Source organism: Oryctolagus cuniculus, chromosome Y (assembly GCF_051225735.1).
Source record: "Oryctolagus cuniculus isolate XC-2025 breed Fujian yellow rabbit chromosome Y, ASM5122573v1, whole genome shotgun sequence".
NCBI classification, from domain to species: Eukaryota; Metazoa; Chordata; class Mammalia; order Lagomorpha; family Leporidae; genus Oryctolagus; species Oryctolagus cuniculus.
Genome location: NC_142889.1, coordinates 25,191,485 through 25,209,930, shown reverse-complemented (window position 1 = coordinate 25,209,930; position 18,446 = coordinate 25,191,485). Strand labels below are relative to the sequence as shown.

General features: G+C 40.6%; 1 pseudogene; it reads left to right on the top strand.

Annotated features, from left to right (window-relative positions):
- Positions 1 to 728: 728 nt before the first annotated feature.
- Positions 729 to 17,372, top strand: LOC149119405 (N-alpha-acetyltransferase 30 pseudogene; annotated as a pseudogene).
- The last annotated feature ends 1,074 nt before the right edge of the window (positions 17,373 to 18,446 follow it).

The following is an 18,446-nucleotide window of genomic DNA, read 5'->3' as shown; positions in this document are numbered from 1 at the left end:
TTCAAATAAGTAAAGTAATCTTAAAAAAAAAAGAAGCCAAAGAGAGATTCTCACAGGGAGAACTCATACAACTCCACATGCTTCATTCAGAGATCTGACCTTCTTGTTTGATGTTGCTTTTATTGGCTCCATTACGACCATGTGGCTCTGCATGGCTGTGACAGGTCCCTTAACACACTGCTACCATTTCTGGTACCTGCAACAGTTATCACAATTTGCCAAGGCTGGAGATATGCTTTCAGCAACATATCTGTTTATTGCCAACAGGACCCCAAATACAGACATCAATATTATGGTCAGGACAAGATGGGCTCTAAATCCCTGAACTTCCTGGATTTGAAAAACCCATTTTTTTGATACACAGGCATAGAGGCCTTTAACACTACCTGGTTCCCGTTATGAATCACATGTGAGACCATATGGAACTTGGACAGCTCCTGCAACCTCAGTAATGGGATCGCCATGGCTGGGATGTGCTCTACCCACTACCTGACTGGTGCCACTGGTGGCAGCTCCATTCATAGGCCACAAGGACCTGATTCTTTTTGCCAATGTAGGGATTGTCAGTGACACTGCCTCTTAAACAGGCTGAATAAGGAGCACAGTGATTGTCCTAGTCTCCTCAAACAGTGGTGGTGGTGGATCCAGTACCCACTAGGCAATCACTATCCAATTTACTATGAGCAGTCCTGCCATCTACAGAGCCTACTCCTGTCCATCGTGACACAATGCACTATGGAGCTAAGTGCCTCTGCCCTCAACAGACTGACAGCCCTGTAAACCAGATGAAGGCCCTGACCTGCCTGCTGCACAGCAGCTGTCCACGTTTAACTGGAGGAGCCCAGACATCCAGCCATGTCTCTGCTTTGGGGACTTGGAACTATTTATACCATATTGCTGTTGCTGCCCATGTTCTGAAACTCAGCACATGCCACTGTCATCCTTTACATAAAATCACATCAGGAGATTCCCTCATCATCAACATTCCACCCTGCTCTCTGCTACCTGATGCTCATCTGACAGCTGTTGTCACAGGCCTGTTGGGTCTGACAGCTGCACCTGGTGGGCTGGGAGGAGATAGAACAGGTATTAACCATCCCAGCTGGCCGGACATCCCCTTTCCACCACGAGGCTTTGCTCACCATGGGTGTGGCAAGCTGCTTTTTAGTAAATTATTTATTTTTGACATGAAACACTGTCAAATGCCAGACTCTCTGAGAGACCCAGCCAGCAACCCTCTCTCTCCTCAGACTCAGAGGCTCAGTGGTGAGGAGCAGTCTTGTTGAATATTCAGGGAACATTGGGGCAAAGCCCTAAGGGAACTCTCTCCTAGTTTCCTCACATTTGAGTGTATGGCCCACCCCAGCTGTCTGAAGGCCTCCATTAGCCCCTGCCTCATGCTGCCCCTCTGTCTCAGAATCCCTGCATCTCCCTCTTCCATCCCACAAGATCTGGAACAGGTGGCCAGCAGGGAAGGACACCGTGGACCACATGGGGTAGACACAGAAACATACACATTTGTCATGGAATGTGTTCCATGCTGTTTCCTCACAGCTAATGTTAGACCTGTGTTTCCTTCCATACCCACAGTTACTACACTCCCTACTGCCATGATGCCATTTTTCTTCCTGCCAATCTGGGAAGGGGCCAGGCAGGGACCTCTCCCTTGTAGTAAGGAAAAATAGAAAGATAAAATTGGCAAAAGAGGAAATGTATGTTTCAAACAATAAGAATGGTATATAAAATGTAACAGCATGTGATTTTACAAAGTTACAAAAGCACTTTTATAGTATTATATTCAAGATTTATCAGTTGGACACCATAACAAAATTCAGACCAGTAACTTTATTCTTCTATTGTTGGTTCTGAAAAAAGGCAATAAAGTATAGGTTAAATGGGTGGAATATCTCTGAAAGTGGAGACTGAAGTTATATCATGCACTGCCTTTAAGGGTGAATACTTACATAATTGAACAGTAAGGAAGATATTTTTCACTATATTAACAGCTTAAAAATAAATAAAAATGTTTCAATCATTAGAATATTAAAGTTAATGCATCTTAACCCCATCACACCACATTCCTTTGTCAACCTCCCAAATTCACCACCTCTGTATATGGGAAAATTATTTTTGCTTAAAACTATGCACACTATAGTATAATGATTTTTATTTTCATTATCTATTTTGATTTTTTGCTTTGTTTCAGTTTGTATGTTTTCAAACACATTTATTTTCCATTTATAATCAGATCTTAGCCCTATGACTTTATGTTAATTTCCATTGTAATACCTTCAAATGTGTTAATATTTGACTTTTATTTTTAACTCATTTTTGTATTTTTTATTTTTAAATACAGCACACAGATTTAATTATGATAATTTTGTTATATTTGTTTCTGTGTGTCAACATGACTTGCATGGTATCTGTTAGCACATCCTGTTTAACTATTACTGTAGTTCAAAGTATTTGAACAAAAATCTCTGTTGTGATGTATTCTCTTGAAAAACTAAGGTGAAAATGGAAGTCATTGAGATAATTTCCTTGGAATGTTCATTATAATGGAGGAAGCTTATGCTGCAAAATCATTTTCCTTATTCCTTCCTGAAACACAGTGTGTTGGTCATACAGCAGCTAATGTGTAGCCATGAGCTAAGAATACAGGGAATGTAAGTCACATTATCAAGATCATGTCACTTTTATACTCTAAGATTACCATATTAGCCACAGATCAAGCAATTTAGGGAGCTTTATTACATAGGAAAAATACCAATGATTTCGATAAGCCCATTGGATCAATTTTCCATATATGTAGGTTTATTCTTAACTGAAGAGAAACAATATATCCTTTTTATTTTGTTTAGTAAGCACAATTGTCATCAGTCAAGCCCCTCATCTCCTACCCAGGTTGTCCCTTATGGTACTTTAGTCTCCCACAAATGAGGCATGAAGTCTCTCTGATATTAAGGAAAAGACTTCCCAGTGTGTGTACCCCTTTAGCTTCAACACAATCCTAATATTACTTCAGGAATATAACTATGAGAAAGATTTATCAAGTAATATAGATAGCTTGTAGACTATAATAATACTATTTTAAAGTTTCTAAAATGATGTTTGCTGTTCCTTCTATCAGTTGTATTAAAAGGCACTTAATTAAAATTAATCTAAATAAAAATAGCAGTTATGTTCACTTGTTCATGAATTCACTTTTGTAATCTTCTTTTTTGCAATAAACACATGTCTAGAGAAAGTAGTTTTCAAGATGTTTCCTAAAACAAATTTCCTTTAGCTTAAGAGATAGTAGTCTGAAAACTAGAGAAAATAAGGAAAGATAATATAATTTAAATAAATAACTGTGAGAGGGCATAATAACACTTGGCTGTTAATTGTGCATGCACAATTCCAGCTAGTAATACCTGGCTCATTTTGTTCCTTATTATGTATTGTTATCTGCAAAATAGTTGTTATCTTAAGGTAAGTGTTATAGCACAGTAGGTTAAGCTGACACTTAGAATGCACACATCAATCCAGGTTCCTGATAATTTATTGTGAGAAGCAGATACTGGCCCAAGTACATGGGTTGCTGCCATCTACATAGGAGACCTGGATGAAGTTGCTTCTTCTTGGCTTTGGCCTGGCCCAGCTCCAGCTGCAGCTCTTCAGGGCATTTGGAGAATGAAACTGAAAAGCTTCTCTCTCTCTCTCTCTCTCTCTCTCTCTCTCTCTCTCTCTCCTCTCCCCTCTCCCCTCTCCCCTCTCCTCTCTCCTCTCTCCTCTCTCTGTTCTTCCCTCTCTTTCTCTCTCTACCTCTCCCTCTGTATCTTTCTGTTTCTCCGTTTCTAACATCCTATCCATCCAAAAATAAATACCTTTATAATAGAATATCCAATATAGCCATAGAAATACTTCTATTTTATATTTTTGTGCAGAAATTAAAGCTGAAAGCAGTGTTTGACATGATTTGTTTACCTTTGTATAGAGTAAAATTGCTGTAATTTTCCCAGTGCATTTCTGTAATTATTTAAAAGTCCAAGAACATTTATCAATATAATTTTTCAAAAAAAACCAGGAATTCAGGCACAACCCATGTAATATTTACAATAAATTAGTAAAGGAAATGTTGATGCTGGCTTAGGTACTGAGAGTTTGTTGGGTTTTATGAGCTAAAAAGGGTGTGTATCATCAAGAACTATGCATATGGATGCTGTTAGGCTCAAAGAAAAGAGCTTATCCAAAATTTTGCCATTTAAAAAATTATTGTCTTTTACTTTAGGCCCACAATCTAGATATAGATGACAAAAAGAATTCCTAAAGTGTAGAGAACATTTTTGCTTCAGTAACTTAAAATGAAATGTGTCAGGTAAAGAGGACACTAGGGTCCTACAAAAGTAGAGTTAGAAGACACCATTTTTCACAGAGGTGTGTTACTTTGAAGCACTAGGCATTGCAGTGAGATTTCCTCACCCTCACACAATCAGCTTTAAAATATGTTCTCTAATATTATTGTGCCTTTTATTTCAATGTGTGTGTGTGTGTGTGTGTGTGTGTGTGTGTGTGTGTGTGTGTGTTTGGGATGAGAAATGGTAACAAGGACTGATCAGTCTAGTGATGGTTCTCTGGGATATCCAGAGTTGATATTAAAGTCAATGGGATGACTGAGGTCAAAATCAAAGAGGTGGAGATCAGTTAGTGAACAAATGCTTTACATGAATCAGAGCAATTCCACTTCTAGTTAGAAATCTAGCAATAATCTGGGTTAGGTACAGAGAAGGCATGGATAAGGATATGCATAACAGTGTTTTTTATGATATCAAAAAATCATGGAAATAGCCCAAAATGTCACCATTGTTAGAGTGAACAAACTAATCAGCACAGTGAAAATGAATCAACAAGACGTATGTCTACTCTGATGAATCCTAAAAAGTATATTATGGAAGCAAGTTGGATTTGGCACCATGTGATTTTTTTCATAAACAAAATGCAAAATCAGAAAATATTAAACAATATCACTTAAAGAATGTTTATAGTTGGGTGGAGGAAACCTGACAGGCTGCCTCCCTGTGCAGGAGAGAACAACCCACTTAAAGAATGATTATCATAAAATCAAAGAGAGTGACTTCCACTGGGGAAGAATTGTAACAGAGAGGTAGGAAAAGGTTTCCAAAGTATAGTAACATTTAAATTTGTAATTTGGTTAGTGGATTCATCAATGCTTGCAATGCACATATTGTAAATTATATACAAAATATAGAACACTAGTATTGGCTCTCTTTTATTGTGTGTTGTCTCCTGGAATTTTCAGAGTATCAGGGACTACTATTACTTCATTTTATATAAGGGTAAATTTTGGTATGGTTACCTGGTCAAAGCCATATGGGGTAAATTATCCATGAATTCTCCATTAACACACAGGATGGCTGCTTTTGATTTATTACATAACATTCAATGGACCTGGTAGAATTATCTTTCACTGTTTCCTTAAGATACACCAAGGTGGTAAATTATATGGAATACTTGAGGGCAGAATTTGAAGGCTTTCTGGGTTGAGTTGTTCCACATGTATCAAATATGCAGACTCACTATTGTGAACAAAAATATTTGCCACATAATTAATACATTTTCAAAAATTTCTCTACCAGGAGATGATTTCAACATCTTTTTTCCACTTTTCTATTTCCAATTTAGTTTTCTACTTCTCAGAGTACTCTTTACTTGGCTCTATTCATCCTTAAATATTATTTAATAACCTTTCACAATATTGTGCATAGTAACAAATATTAGTTTTAAAGATAACTTTTTTTGTATCCAAGGTAGAGTGGCAACATCTTGCTTAGCAGAGGACAACAAGCAAGTAATAAACAATTAAATTATAAAGATAGAAACTTTAGGTATAATTTATTTTTACATGATGAAACTAAGGCCCAGAGAAGTGGTACCATTGACATGAAATATGCAAATGATATGATCAAGGCCTAATTTCTAACTCTGTATGACATAGAAATGCTTTGAACAACTTTAAAAAGTAGATTTTATTTTTGACTTGATAATGAATAAGGATACCCCTTAGTTTCTCTTTACTCACACCTTTTCAAATTCCTTTCCTGTTACATTGTGTGGGACCTTCACTTCAGAAACACTTTAAGCCACCAAAAGATATATGTGTTTGATATCTCATCTACAAAATCAGTGACAAAGATAACTTTGAATGGTTGTCATCCCGTATATTCACATTAAGAATTTTTTGTTTGTTCTACTTAATAATATTGGTTGAATTCTGTAATTAATACACAGTTATTCTTAAGTGTTGAAATTTAACTGAAAAGTGATCCCTGTTAAATATAAGAGTGGGAATAAGAGAGGGAAGAGATGTACAATTTGGGACATGCTCAAGCTGACTTGCCCCAAATGGTAGACTTAGAAACATACCAGGGGACTCCAATTCAATCCCATCAAGGTGGCATGTACCAATGCCATCTCACTAGTCCATTTGATCAATTTCTGTTCACAATTGATCATAATGATAGGACTAAGAGTCAAAGGGATCACATAAACAAGACTAGTGTCTGAAAATACTAACCGATAGAATAAAAAAGGGAGAGAATGATCCAACATGGGAAGCAGGATACACAGCAGACTCATAGAATGGCAGATGTCCTAAACAGCACTCTGGCCTCAGAATCAGCCCTTAAGGCATTTGGATCTGGCTGAAGAGCCCATGAGAGTATTTTAGGCATGGAAAGCCAAGACACTCTGGAAAAAAAAATGACCTAAATGAAAGATCTTTGCAAGTGAGATCCCAGTGGAAAGAACAGGTCATCAAAGAAGGAGGTACCTTTCTCTGAAGGGAGGAGAGAACTGCCACTTTGACTATAACCTTGTCTAAATATGATCACAGTTGGTGAACTCAAAAGACCTCCATAGCCTTGGCAACTCATGACTAGAGCATAAACAAGAGTGTCAATTTGTTAAGTCAACAACAGGAGTCACTGTGCACTTACTCCTCATGTAGGATCTCTGTCCTTAATGTGCTGTACATTGTGATTTAATGTTATAACTAGTAGTCAAATAGCATTTTTCACTTTGTGTTTCTATGTGGGTGCAAACTGTTGAAATATTTTCTTAATATATACTAAACTGATCTTCTGTATATAAAGAGAATTGAAAATGAATCTTGATGTGAATGGAAGGGGAGAGGGAGAGGGAAAGGGGAGGGTTGTGGGTGGGAGGGAAGGTAAGGGGTGAAAGCCATTGTAATCCATAAGCTGTACTTTGGAAATTTATATTCATTAAATAAAAGTTTAAAAAAAGAAAATTAGGCAAAAAAAAATGTTAGAAAAGAGTATACATACGTTTTGTGGATTAAGCAGGAAATTATTTGAAAGAAAATATTATGTTTAATTTGTAAGGATCAATTAATACATCCATGAAATAGCAAATTTGCACTGACAGTCTTGGTGAAAATTTGGGAAGCTGGAATCTCAGAGCTACTTGCTATATCACACTTTTCTTGAGAATAAAACATTGGAGTGTTGCATTAGACTATCTATTCCTCTGTCTGTGGCACTAACATCCCATATGGGTGCTAGTTCTAGTCCTAGTTGCTCCTCTTCCAGTTCAGCTCTCTTCTGTGGCCTGGGAAAGCAGTGGAGGATGGCCCAGGTGCTTGGGCCCCTGTACCTGCATGGGAGACCAGGAGGAAGCATCTGGTTCCTGGCTTTGGATCAGTGCAGCTCTGTCCATTACAGCCATTTGGGGAGTGAACCAATGGAAGGAAGACCTTTCTCCCTGTCTCTCTCTCTCACTATTTATAATTCTGTCCAATAAAATAAAAATCTAAAAAAAAAAGGAAAGGAAATACTAAAGAAATAAGTGAATGTCTCAATTTTTCAAAAGTATAAATGCACTGCACTTTTTTTTTAAATTTTTTTGACAGGCAGAGTGGACAGTGAGAGAGAGAGACAGAGAGGTCTTCCTTTGCCATTGGTTCACCCTCCAATGGCCGCCGCGGCCATGGCGCTACTGCTGGTGCACCGCACTGATCCAAAAGCAGGAGCCAGGTGCTTTTCCTGGTCTCCCATGCGGGTTCAGGGCCCAAGCACTTGGGCCATCCTCCACTACACTCCCTGGCCAGAGCAGAGAGCTGGCCTGGAAGAGGGGCAACCGGGACAGAATCCGGTGCCCGAACGGGACTAAAACCCAGTGTGCTGGCACTGCAGGTGGAGTATTAGCCTATTGAGCTCTGGTGCAGGCCCACTGCACTTTCATTACAATGAAATACATAAAGCAGCTACCTTATGAAAAGAAAAGGTTTAACTCAATTTTGGATACCCAATGTCCAAATGACATAACACAGACCCCTCTGATAAGAGTCTGATGCTAATAGCTAAGCCTATATGGAAGAAAGATCACAGGGTGAGGAGGAAAAAGAATTGGAACAGATCAGGCTTTTACAACAAGCTTCTCATGAAGACTGAAAAGGTCACATGGAAACAACCTTCCAAGTGTATCCATCCACAGGACCCCACTTCATAAAGTAACTAAGTTCCCTGGTAACACTACTTTTGATGTATCTCTTAAGTTTTATATTGCATATTCATTTTTCTTATGAATATTTTGATTCCTCCTTTTTTTTGACAGGCAGAGTGGACAGTGAGAGAGAGAGACAGAGAGAAAGGTCTTCCTTTGCCGTTGGTTCACCCTCCAATGGCCGCCGTGGCCAGCGCGCTGTGGCCGGCACACCACACTGATCTGATGGTAGGAGCCAGGTACTCATCCTGGTCTCCCATGGGGTGCAGGGCCCAAGTACTTGGGCCATCCTCCACTGCACTCCTGGGCCACAGCAGAGAGCTGTCCTGGAAGAGGGGCAACCGGGACAGAATCCAGCACCCCTACCGGGACTAGAACCCAGTGTGCCAGCGCCGCAAGGTGGAGGATTAGCCTAGTGAGCTGCGGCACTGGCCCTTGATTCTTCCTTTTGATTTATATTATGACCCACTCTTCATTCAGGAGCATGTTGTTCAGTCTCCATATATTTGAATATTTTCAAGAGATTCTTAAGTTGTTAATTTCCTGTCTTGCTCCATTGTGGTTAGATAACATACATGGTATGATTTCAATTTTTTTTAATTTGATGAAACTTGCTTTATGGCCTAGCATATGGTCTATCTAGAGAAAGTTACATGTGCTGATGAAAAGAATGCATATTATTCAACTCTAGGATGAAATGTTCTGTATAGATATCAGATACATTTGGTCCATAGCGTAGTAAGCTCTGTTTGTTGATTTTTTTGTCTAGTTGATCTATCCATTGATGAAAGTGGGGTGTCAAAGCCCCCCATTAATTTTGTACCTTAAGCAAATTGGGTATAGAAGGAACATTCCTCAACACCATCAGATGACAAGCCCACAGTCAGCATCGTATTGAATGGGCAAAAGTTGGATACCATCAAATTAATGGAGGACAATATCTGGGGAAATGCTACAAGACATTGGCATAAGCAAAGACTTCTTTCTTTTTTTTTAGTGTTATTCACAGTATTTCTTTTTTTTTAAACTTTTATTTAATGCATATAAATTTCCAAAGTACGACTTATGGATTACAATGGCTTCCCCCCCATACCATCCCTCCCACCCACAACCCTCCCCTTTCCCACTCCCTCTCCCCTTCCATTCACATCAAGATTCATTTTTGATTATCTTAATATACAGAAGATCAGCTTAGTATACATTAAGTATGGATTTCAACAGTTTGCTCCCACACAGAAACATAAAGTGAAAAATAATAGATGATTTTTTTTAAATGATGATGAAATCAGATCAGACCTATTGTCATGTTTAATCCCAGTGAGAGTCAAGTTGGGAGTTGATAATTTCTTTTTTTTTTTTTTTTTTTTTTTTTTACAGAGGATCAGTTTAGTATGCATTAAGTAAGGATTTCAACAGTTTGCACCCCCATAGAAACACAAAGTGAAATATATTGTTTGAGTACTCATTATAGCATTAAATCTCAATGTACAGCACATTAAGGATAGAGATCCTACATGAGGAGTAAGTGCACAGTGACTCCTGTTGTTGACTTTACCAATTGACACTCCTGTCTATGGCATCAGTAATCTCCCCATGCTCCAGTCACGAGTTTCCAAGGCTATGGAAGCCCTCTGAGTTCTCCGACTCTTATCTTGTTTAGACAAGGTCATAGTCAAAGTGGAAGTTCTCTCCTCCCTTCAGAGAAAGGTACCTCCTTCTTTGATGACCTGTTCTTTCCACTGGGATCTCACTCACAGAGATCTTTTGCCAGAGTGTCTTGGCTTTCCATGCCTGAAATACTCTCATGAGCTTTTCAGCCAGCTCCGAATGCCTTTAGGGCTGATTCTGAGGCCAGAGTGCTATTTAGGACATCTGCCATTCTATGAGTCTGCTGAGTATCTCACTTCCCATGTTGGATCACTCTCCCCTTTATTTACTCCATCAGTTAGCGTTAGCAGGTACTAGACTTGTCTATGTGCTCCCTTTGACTCCCAGTCCCTCCACCATGACCAACTGTGAACTGAAACTGATCACCTGGAACAGTGAGATGGCATTGGTACATGCCACCTCGATGGGATTGAATTGGAATCCCCTGGTATGCTTCCAACTCCACCAATTGGGGCAAGGCAGCCTGAGCATGTCCCAAATTATACATCTCTTCCCTCTCCCATTCCCACCACCATGTTCAACAGGGATCACATTTCAGTTAATTTTCAACACTTAAGAATAACTGTGCATCAATTACAGATCTAAACCAGTCATATTAAGTAGAACAGATAAAAAAAAAACTACTAAGAGGGATAATGTATTAAGTTGTTCATTAACAGTCAGGGCTATGCTGATCAAGCCACCGTTTAAGCATAAGCAAAGACTTCTTAGGAACCACTCCAGAAGCAAAGGCAATCAAAATAAAAATAGACAATTGGGATTATGTTAAGAGGTTTCTGGGGGTGAGGATTGTGTATGATTTATTTTGAAAGTCATAGTTACAGAGAGTGAGGGGGAGACAAACAGGGAGATTTTCCATTCCCTGGTTAACTCCCCAAATGGCCACAATGGCCAGCACTAGCCCAGGATGAAACCAGGACCCAGGAGCTTCATCCAGGTCTCCCATATAGGTGTCTTGGACCCAAACACTTGGGACATTTTCTACTGCTTTTCTCAGGACAGTAGCTGAAAGCTGGATGGGAAGTGTAGTAGATGGGGCATGAATCATTCTCATATGGGATGTTGGTGTCACAGGCAGCAGCAGCTTTACCCACTATACCACAACATCAGACTCACAAAAATATTTTTAAGTTTTTAACATCATAAGAATTTTTATTTGAAAATAACATATTCTAATGCAAGCCACATTATGTGCATATATTCAATAGTCTTGACCTTACAACTTCAAGCAGGATGAAATCTACCTAAGTTAAGAAAGCATACCATGGAATTACCATCACCTATATTTGAGGTTTAAAGTTATTTTACAGCCAGATGCAATTTCACAAATTGCATAAGTCTGATGAGATTATTATATATAGTAATCAAACATAAACTGTTACAGAACAATTGATATAAAGTTGTAGACAGATACATATGAAGGTAATAATTTTCCCATCTGTAATATTACAAAAGTTATCAGTAATTAACTTACATTATAAAAAGAAAAAAAATTTATGCTCACAAAACAGAACCTTTACATGTAAAAATCTAGGATTGAAAACAGTAATTTGAGAACTACTGTTCAATCAAAATTTGATTATCATTGACTCAACCTTGTTATTTAAATGCACATTTAAAATAACTTTCTGAAGGTAAATGTTTATTCTATGCTAGGTACAAAATAAAATCTTACAATACACTTCTGTCTCACAAGTTTACAGACAAATCAGTCAGACTGACCACACATCAGCCTGGTAAGTGTTGTCAAAACTATCTTCCCAGGGAACTACTGAGACAGAAGAGAAAACAAAGAGATCTCACCACAGAATATTGTATGAGGACTCCCTGGTTATAAACCAATTCAAAGAAGTCACCAAACATTTTTCAACTGAGTTCATCTGTATACACAGGGACAATGATATATAGTTCATCATTTACTGTTCTTGGGAGAAGAATTCATGTCCATTCACACTCACTCTGCACAAGGCACTGTTAAGGGCTCAGAAAGACAAAGCACATCCCACAGGGCTCCAATGTGGTTAGGGGGTGAAAAGGCTGAGGATCGCTGGACAAATCATCACTTCCAGTGAGTTCACTATCCCTAGCCCTTTAATTTCCTGGCAAGTTCAAAGATTTAAAAACTGTCTAAACCAAGTCTTATGTTTTGTCATGTATGTTCAGAATGGGATCATTGTGCATCAGAATTACCTGTAATGCTTAGAAGTGCCCAAGCCAGGCCTCACTCAAAGTTTAGTGCTTCAGAATCCTCTAGGAGCCTGGCAGTTCTGAGGCATCTTCCTAGTCAAGAGCTCTTTCATTTTAAAGGCTGCTAACAGAAATGCACATGCTTATTAATAGGAGTACACATATGTCCATTCAACTTGTATTTCTTACCACAAAACTCATCATGTGTCACAAACCCATTTAAAGTTCTCATTAAAAAGACTTCCAGTCAAAACAGGAGAGCAACAGCAAATGGTCCACAGCATTGCTGACCTCAGCTGGCAGAGGCCTTTAGGTGCTGATACTGAACATAATCTGTATGTGTGCATCCTTTTCAGGGGAACAAAAGTGGGGCAAGCCAATCAAGGTTATTAATCCCTAACAATATTTTCAATATTAAACTAACCTCTAAAGTAAAGTCCACTGAATACGGTTACAAATGTGGTAAACTGACACAGCTGGTTCTCTGAATGGATGATTGTCCAAGGTTAGCTCATAGCCATGTTTTCATTTATTGCACCTATAACATGTGACAGATTTCACATCTGGGCCAGTTGCAGAACCTCAGTAAAATGAAAGTAATAGTGCTGCATTGCTGTAGCTACTATTACATAAAAAAATCAGAAAACTAAGCCTCACAAAGGCATTATTATTATAAAAGCTAGCACAAGTGTAATGTCTCAAAAAAATCCCCATTAATATATAATTTTAACACTACACCTGGAAGAAATATTTAATATTAAAAGCAATTTTTTCAGAGTACACAACCAGAAAGGAGAGTATAAGGATTTGTCATACAGATATTGTGTTACCTTAGGCACCTCACATATAAAATAGGGAAAACAGTGCTACCAGAGGAAAATTTGACTGTTGCATTTGTTGACCCTGTCTAGTTTGAGCGTTTGTAGTTCACCCTAAACTCCCACATGAACCAATGCATGCGCTTCAGCCAATCGCATGCTCAGCTGCCCAGCCCCAGGGTCTGGGAAGAGCACCATGTAGGCTTCTCCCAGTGTAGAGGCCCTGACTGCACCTGGCACTGGGGCCATGAATCGACCTTTCGCGGACAAAACCAGCTTCCTTCCCCGTGACCCCAGGTGTACTCCGCATCCAACACAGGCCATCCCTTCTCCCGCTCACTGCAAGAGCCCAGACTCCTGCATGCTGCCCATGGCAGACACGGACCCTGTTTGAAGGCCGCATTGGCGCCAAATTCGGAGGTAATGTGTAAGAGGGTGTAGCGGGCCTGGAGCACAGACAGGGAAGCGGCTGCGAAGGCTGAACCCGGCACCTTCTTTTGCTAAGAGGCAGTGGCAGCGCCCTCAGTGCATAGAGGCCACTCTCCTCCCTGCCCATGGCCTGGCCAAGCAGGAGGGCGCACCCTGACGAGCTCTGCTGGAGGTAATGGCCACATCCCGCCTACCAGTTGCCACCTTTTCCCGCCCCTGTCAGCGCTGACATTTTTTATCTCTATGGAAATGGTTGTAGCTGGGCCAGGTTCCTCTCCGGCTTCTCCACTTTCTACTCTTGCTTTTTCTGTCCTCATAGGCTGTTCTGTAGTCCCTCTTCTAGCACTTGCTGGCTCCTTGCCCCGCTGCTTCTTGCTGGGCCAATCACCATGTTGTCTGAGGGGAGCATGAGGATAAAATATTTGTGACTTCTCCTTGGAAGTCTTCAAAGAAAGGTCTCTGTAAGTCAAACCAATGGTAACTTTTCCCTTTCCCCATCACTGGTAGACATTGTTTTAGATAATGTTAGTAAAACAATAAAACCACACTTTTGAAGCTGTTGTAGATGCTCTCAAAAGTGCTTTCATACAAACTCTCAGCTCCACTGTGACACTTACCCACCGGCATTTCTTTTCTAGCTAAATTGTTATTAAGCCCTGTCTTCTTGCTTTTGAATAATGAAGGACTTTTCATTTGCTTTTTGGGAGCAAAGGAAGTAAAGAGTAGTGATGTGGGGAATAAAATTTATTAATTTACATATCTCTTTAATCATTATGTAAGGTTACACTTGAAATACAAGGTTAATAAGATCATACTTTCTGCCAATCCATGTATCATTTATTCTTAAATAGTAACTCTAAAAATAAATATACCTTTGAATTTCATTCTCCACAAAATTTAATAGAAGTGTATGTATACATGATACACATAAAAGTGTGTAAATGCAGATTATATTTTAATTAAACTTTATTTTTTCAATTAAATAAAACAAATTTAAGAAATATAATTAGGGCTATTGGTAGGTTTTAAGCATGGAGATTTTTATGTCAGATTTTTAAAAGATCACATAGATTGTTGAGACTAGACAGCAGAGGGTAAGTGTAAATGGTAATACCAGTTAAGAGATAGTAGAAGTTTTTCCAGGGAGAGCTGGTGGTATCTTGAACCAGGGAGGAACAGTGGAGAAACTGAGATCCTCACTGTATTCACAATATATTAAAAAAAACCTCAATCATAAGATTAGTGAGTGATTTTATGTTACAGAGTAGTCATACTTAAATATGACTCCTAGGTTTTTATATTGGGCTGGAAGGTGGTTTTGATTTGCCTGAATAAGGTAAAACATAAAGAGGAGTAAAGTTAGATAAAGTGGTTAGGAATTACTAGTAGAATAGGAAGTTGATAACTTCTGACTTCTTGGCTTATATCCCAGAGAGGAGTGGAGCTGTTCACTTCTCAGAGACATGGCATGGCACAGCATTCACAGCCTTGCCAGCGTTCTTGGTCTTTGTCAGCCTGTTCTTTACTGCTTGATGGCAAATCCACTCCCAAAGTTAGACCCTGATCCTGGAATGGCTTTGTTGATTTGGGCTTCTGTTTCCTCTTCTTCCAAACTCTCAGAACTGCTAATGGTGTCTGACACATAAGTATTGTCTTGTAGTGGCACATCTTCCTCTGCCTTCTGATTCCAGCTGGGCGCTGAGGTTGGTTTCCCATGCATATTCATGTCCAGGAGGTTATAGGCTGAGTCAGGAACCACCTAGCCTCTCTGTTCCTTCACTGGTATCTCTCTCTCTCTCACTCACCCAACCACACACACACACACACACACACACACAAACCTTCCTTCACTGATACATAACAGTGTAACATATACACACACCCTTCCTACACTGATAGATGGCAGTGTAACACACACACACACACTCTTCCTTCACTGATAGATGACAGTGTAACACACACACCCTTCCTTCACTGATAGATGACAGTGTAACACACACACACACACACCCTTCCTTCACTGATAGATGACAATGTAACACACACACACACACACACACACACACACACCCTTACTTCACTGACACATGGCAGTGTACACACACACACCCTTTCTTCACTGATAGATGGCAGTGTAACACACACACACACACCCTTCCTTCACTGAGAGATGACAATGTAACACACACACACACACACACCCTTCCTTCACTGATACATGGCAGTATAACACACATACACACCTTCCCTGATAGATGGCAGTGTATCAGATCAGCTCCCATTGCCAATCTGAAGCCAGGAGCCAGGAGCTTCTTCCTGGTCTCCCATGCAAGTGCAGGGGCCCAAGAAGCTGGGCCATCTTCTACTGCTTTCCCAGGCCATAGCAGAGAGCTAGACTGGAAGAAGGGCAGCCAGGACAAGAACCTGCACCCACATGGGATGCCAGCACTGCAGGCAGAGGATTAACCAAGTGAGCCAAGGCGCTGCCCCGACTAACAGCATTTTCAATTGAAAATGGGTTCATGAGTGAGAGCTTTGGTGGTGAGGGAGGTGGCGGCAGGAGGGACCAGTGAGGGGAGGGCAGAGGTCCTGCCTGGGCCTAGCGGCCTCCTCCCACCTCCAGCACCTCCAGCCCTGGCTGCAGCCCAGCCTTGCTGCCCCTTCCCAACTACACTTGCCTGCTGTGAGCCTGAAAGTGGTTGCAGGAACCCAGCGGGCTGCCAAGGGGCATCTGTGCCTCCGCTGCCCTCAGCCACTGCCACAGCAGCCGCAGCTCCATGGATTGATCAGCCCCGAACTGCAACCCCTCAGGGCGGACACCACCCTCAACAGCAAGGTCCAGGGTGTGCACGGCCACCCTGGCAGGAGCTCCAAAGTGACTGCAACAAAAGGAGCTGGGTACCCTCAGGCAAGAGGCCCCCTCACTCCCGCTCCAGGGATGCAAGAACTGCACCCCCCAGCCCAGCAGAAATGGCATCGAGCAATCCCATGGTGGCCCACAAGGGACTGGACTGGCCAAGGGCGAGGAGGAGCAGGAGGAGGTGCGGCTGCTATCTTTGTCCCTGACCTCAGGCTGCAGTTTAAGAAGCCCCTCAGGCAGGGAGGTTGAGCCAGGGGAGGATCCGATGATAGGATAGGGTAGTTCCAATAGGAATCTGAGCTCCAGATGCTTGATGTGATAAGACTGAGCACCAAAGATCTGTCTGAACCCTACTCCATTTATACTTATAGAGATTTTATCCACAGCTGGCCACAGCTGTGCTTCTTGGCCATCGTAGGGGAGGAGTGTGTAGGTGTCATCGTTTGCAAGTTGGATATGCACAAAAAGATGTTCTGCAGAGGTTATATAGCCATGTTAGCTGTGGATTCCAAACCCAGGAGTAATGGCATGGGTACTAACTTGCTTAAGAAAGCTATTTATGCCATGGTTGAAGGAGACTGTGATGAAGTTGCTTTGGAAACAGAAATAACAAATAAGTCTGCTTTGAAACTTTATGAAAATCTTGGTTTTGTTCCAGATAAGAGGCTATTCAGATATTATTTAAATGGAGTCAATGCACTACAACTTAAACTGTGGCTGCATTGAGAAACTGACATCAAGGAGGAAGGGCTAATCATGCAGAGTCGACCTTTGCATGCAATGCACTTTGTACAGAATTGCTTTGCTGGTGGATTTCATAATTTCCATGGAGCTCTTCTCTGTCGGTGTTGCGTTGAGTGTCACACAATATTTGTACTTTGGCCTGGAGCATTTGTTCTGAAATAAAAGAGATTGTTTTAAACTTCAGGAGTCTTTTGGTATGAAGAAGATGTGTCAGTTGATAGCCAAGATTTGTTTGTTAATTTGCAAAGTCTGCTGACAATGCTATTTACATAGTGATAATTTTATCACAGAACCAGTAAGTGGAACACGGTTTTTGTTCTTAAAAAAGCCACCATAGGCTGGTGCCATGGCTCAATAGGCTAAACCTCTGCCTGTGGTGCTGGCACCCTGGGTTCTAGTCCCAGTTGGGCACTGGATTCTGTCCCAGTTGCTCCTCTTCCAGTCCATCTCTCTGCTGTGACCTGGAAGTGCAGTGGAGGATGGCCCAAGTGCTTGGGCCCTGCACCCGCATGGGAAACCAGGAGAAGCACCTGGCTCCTGGCTTTGGATCAGTGCAGTGCGCCAGCCACAGCAGCCATTGGGGGGTGAACCAATGGAAAAGGAAGACCTTTCTGTCTCTCTCACTGTCCACTCTGCCTGTCAAATAAATAAATAAATAACCACCATAGATGGTAAAGTCTCTAAATATATTAACATTTCACACAATACCTACCATAATTTTCTGAAGGGGGTGAGAGAACAGCTTCAATTTTAGGTTTTATTATTATTTTTCAATATTAAATTTCCCAGTCTTGAATATTGGTACCTCATTGATTAGTGAATGAGAAAGTGTAGAATGGGGTATGTCTTACGAGTAAAGTTAATTAAGTTGTGTCTGCCAGTGCCTGTGTAGATAAAAATGTGTGTCTTCATCTTAGCTTTTGAATGCATGTTGTCTTTTTCTTTCAGGCTTTTACAAGCAAACTTTTGTTTTCATTTAAATTCTAAATTTGGTAATAAATTATTTCAGGGTTTTATAATTTGGATACTTTTTCCAGGTGAGTGACAGAGTGGTTGACTTTAGACGTCCCTTCTTTCATTGCACTAAGAAGTTGAATCTACTTGGAAAACCTTTGAGGAATGGCCCCAAGGGGATGACAAAAGTTGATGGAGGGCCAGTGCCATGGCTCATTAGGCTAATCCTCCACCTTGCGGTGCCAGCACACCGGGTTCTAGTC